The sequence below is a fragment of the Athene cunicularia genome (genome assembly GCF_003259725.1).
Source record: "Athene cunicularia isolate RWA chromosome 10 unlocalized genomic scaffold, athCun1 chr10_part1, whole genome shotgun sequence".
Lineage (NCBI taxonomy): Eukaryota > Metazoa > Chordata > Aves > Strigiformes > Strigidae > Athene > Athene cunicularia.
The window spans coordinates 7,779,298-7,783,749 of record NW_020799112.1 but is presented as its reverse complement, the minus strand read 5'-3'; positions in this window follow the sequence as shown (position 1 = coordinate 7,783,749).

Genomic DNA, 4,452 nt, shown 5'->3' with positions numbered 1-4,452 from the left:
TCACACAGGGCTGTTAGAAAAGCACTTTATGATCACTTAATTTAAAAAAAAAATAACATTTTGGAACACCAGGAGCACAGCCGGGACACGCTGCCCTTGGCGCTTGGGGAAAAGCTGCGCCTCAAGCGCAGCCGTGCTGGGGCAAGGCCGGGCCTGAGAAATGCTGTGAGGGGAAATCCCACTGGACAAACACCGGGCTGCAAATAGACTGAGAACTTCCAAGGACCGGGAGGCTGCAGGCCTGAGCCTGCGGTGATGGCCACGGGGACAATCCCAGAGCTGGCACCAGGCTGCCTGCATCCCTGCCTGCGCCGGCAGCAAGCACCCGCAACACCACAACGAAGCTCCGCGGCTGCCCGGGGCCTGGCGCTGGGCACAGCCCCGCTCCCACGTGCTCACTCTGCTCCAGCCGGGAGGCTCTAATGGGCGATGGTGTAAGAGGACTCGGCGCAGGACGACTATATTTAGCCTCCCTTGACATTTACAGTATTTGTGCTAATTGTGTGCGGCGGCAGCCCGCGGCGGCTGGGGTTTGTGATGCTCCTGTGCTTGCCTGCAGTCTCCTAGGAAACAGGTACCACGCTGCAGTGTCGGGTACTGCCCGGAATAACTGGGCTAAAACGAAACCCACGAGAAAAATCTCATCCTTACATTATCTGCTCCCCTGTTAAGTTTAGCGAGGGATCTGGATTAACAAAAAAACACTGCACCGCAGGCAGGGATGGGGCGTTATGGGGTGCTATGCTGGGGCAGAGCTGGCCCTCGCCCAGTACAGCCGGGCAGCCCAGCACCATCAGCAGCCCTGTGCTGAACCAGGGGTACCACTCAGCAGGCCACATCAGAGCCCTCACTTAGAAACAGCCCAGAAATTTTAAACCGTGCAGGTAGTTCCACCTCTCTGCTCTGTGCCCATCTCTCTTACATCCCTTCCCTTGCAAAGAGCTCGTCAGCTTGGCAAGACTGGAAGTCCTCCCCTTCCAACACCGACTCAGCAGGGCACAGCCAAGCACTTGCTCCCCACCCCGGAGTGTCCTGGCCAGGGGAAAATGGGAAAGTGGAAAAGTCCTTTCTCAGCCCCGGTGCCACCATGAGCTGCCGGTGCTGCGGGGACAAACCGCCCTGATGCCGCAGCGCGGGCGTTCACCGAGGCACCTCCCGACACACCAGCATCAAAAGTTTCATCAGACAGATTCTGGCTATTCTTATTTAAACCCAGAAACTCCTGGAGGTTTTGCAAATTGCAGTTTCGATGCTGTCTGAGGCAGAGCGGGACAGTGTGGGGCTGAAGGCTTCCCACAGCTGCGGCCAGGACAGTTCTGTCCCGGCAGCTGCTCCATGTGCAATTAAAAGCCGGTTCCCAGGAGCGCGCGTGCTGTGGCTCCCCGTGTCACTCTGATTTATCCCCATACAATGCCCAGGAAGCGCAGCGTGCTTGAAAGGAGGAAGTTATTTTATATTTGAATAATAAAACTCCCACCACCTTTTATCTTCGTCTAAATTATGATCCTTCTCTGTTATCACAGTGACACATCAAACGCGACAGCCCAGGAGTGATTCCAGGGGTGCTCCCTGTGCTGGGGGCTGAGGCTCAGTGGCAGCGTGGCCCTGGCTGGGCGGTGGGACAGACCCACAGACTCACCAGCACCGGGCAGGATCGGCCCCACATCCAGCTTCCCCGGGGCAGTTTGTGCTGGTGGGCCAGTCCCCCTGCCCAGCGCAGAGCACGAACCACCCAAAGCTTTTATTTGCTTCTTCTCCCACCTGTTTTGTGCTCATTTAGTCATTTTGTTCATCTGACGACCTAATAAACTCCCAGCCACGGAGCAATGACACCCCTCACTCAAACCACCCCTCACTCTGCTTCCTGGCAAACCAAGAAGATGCAATTCCTGAAGTAATTAGTCATTATGTGGCATTTTCCAGCCTCCCCCATTTCTGTGGTGCGCGGGACATACAACCACCAATGCTGTGGGATGCCTGGGACCCCCCCCAGCCCCGATACTGTGAAAGTTTTACTTCAGGAAACCCCAGGACACAGCAATTCTACCTGAAATAATGATGTGGCACACTGCAGGTCACAAAGTCAAACAAAAAAACCCACCCAGGGCTATCCACAGCCCTGCAACTGTTGGCCAGCTTTTCCTGGCCCTGCCTGCTGCTGGGAAAAGTGGGGGGTACCAGACACCACAGAGGGCAGGTACAGAAGCCCCCGACATGCAGACCCCCCGGGCTGGAAGAGATGCAGCCTGCAATGCCAGAGACCCCCAGGATCTCTCTTTTCTATCACCTTAAGGGCTCGTCAGGCCACTCCAGCTTTTCACGAGGGAAGACGTTCCCAGCAGCTGGCAGAAGGTGATGCCTGTCCTGGTTCAGCTAGGATAGGGTTAAGTTTCCCCAGCAGAGAGGGGGAAGGGATCTCCAGCCGGGATGTCAGGTTCCATGGCAGCGCGGGAACTTTGTCCTTTGTGGCTTTGGTGATGGGGAGCACACAAGCGAGCTGTCTGTAACCACTGCGGTATTTCTCTGTGTATCTTTTGTCTTTTACTGTTATTACTGTTTATTGTGTGATATGCTATCACTGCTACTGTTGTTGTTCAGATTGTTTATCACACTGTTGTATTAAATTTCTTCTTACTTTAACCCGGAGTTTGTGCCCTACTTGTGTCCGAGGGTAGGGGAGGGACAACAGCAATGTGGTCTCCAGTCCCGGCAGGGCCTAAACCAACACAGGGCCCCACAGCCCCCGGGCCACCAAGGCCAGCAGCGAGGTGCTGCAGGTGTTTTTCCGCAGAGGCAAACACCATCTTTTGCCGGCAGCTCACAAGACCATTTCCAGTGGGTGCTCCTGGGGTCCCCTGGCGGCGTGTGCTCCAGGGTCACCCAGACAGGAGGGACCTGGCCCAACCCCCCCACGGCCCTGGACCCCCTGAGCCCACTCCCCAGTCTCTGCTCCATCGTTTTTCTGCAAAAGATTCCCCAGCACCTGCTTGGCTATTTTTACTGAGGAGAGGACAACAGCAAAACGCTGCTCAGAAGCTATTTCTGCTTCCAGAATCTCAACAGACGACTTTGAATTAATGAAGGAGACTACCCAAGTGACTAATGTGCAGGGACTATCTCCCCAGAAACATCCTCCCGCGTGTCGGATGTCCCTGGGCTGGCATGGTCTGTGCAGCGACGGCTCTGCCCTCCTGCTGTGCCCAACGCTGTAGAAACAAAACCTGCACGTGCACCCCCAGACGTGGGTCCCTGCAGACCCCTGGATGCATGTCCCTGTGTGCCCCAGGATGCGCTTTGCCCGTGCCCGTTCGCACCTGCTGAGGCTGGGACATTCGGGCGCCTCCATCTGCCACATCCTCAATCAGAGCTGATGAGATTAGAGAGAGCACGTTTGCCATGGTGCTTTGGGGGTTCCCACGCTGGGGTCTCGCTTGGACACGGACCCCATGGCCACGACAAGGTTTCTGCAGGGATGTTTAAGGGCAGCTGGCAAGCTCCCGCAGGGCTGCATGCTCACAGGGAGATGGGCCCCCCGCTGGGCTCACGGCATGGCACGGCACGGCACAGCACAGCATGGCACAGCGGCAGCGGCATCCCCCGTGCCCCCGCTGCTCCCCGGTGAGAGCTGCCCGGACCTTCATGCTTGCACCAGGGTTTTGGTTCCCCAACGCCCAGCCTGTGCCGTCCCACTCTGCCCGCACTGACCCTGGCTGCCAGCTCCCCATGGTCCAGAGGGAGCAAAAGGCCCTCCGGGCAGGCACCGACACCGTGGTGCTGGAGACAGAACAAATATTTTCTAGTTTGTCAGGGTACAGGAAGAGAAGGGCTGAGCAGAGCTGGGCCTGCCCTAAGCAACCCGCTGCTGCTGGTCCAGCTGAGCTCTTGGAGGATTTTACTTTGCTTCTTGCCTTCTAGTAAAACAATAAATAAATTCAAATAAGCTTTAAAATGACACATTATTTCCAAACTAGAGAATGAACGTATTCCAGAATTTTTTAAAGACTTGGAGCAGGGAGTTTTTCAGCCTGAACAGTCGGTGTTAGGTTAGTGGTTGGACTAGATGATCTTCAAGGTCTTTTCCAGCCTAGATGATTCTGTGACTCTGTGAACAACTCACCAGAGCGCTCTGGACATGGTGGCTGCCCCGGCCAGGCACTTTTCCTGCAGACTGAGGGTGCCCAGCTCTACTGAAGGTGTTGGCATGAGAGTGGGGGGACCAAGATAGAAACACCCCCAGCAATGCCACCCATGCAGAAGCGGTGACCCACACCCTTCCCTGCACAAAGAGGGTGTGAGGTGCTGCCCCAGGGGCCTTCCCACCCCATGGCAGACGCCCCCCACCCAGAGATGCTCCTTGCCAGGGACCCGCCTGCCCCCCACCCACCTGTGGCAGGTAGGTACGCTGCTGCCTGCTCACAAAACTGATGGTTATTGCAGCTGACATAAAGGGCA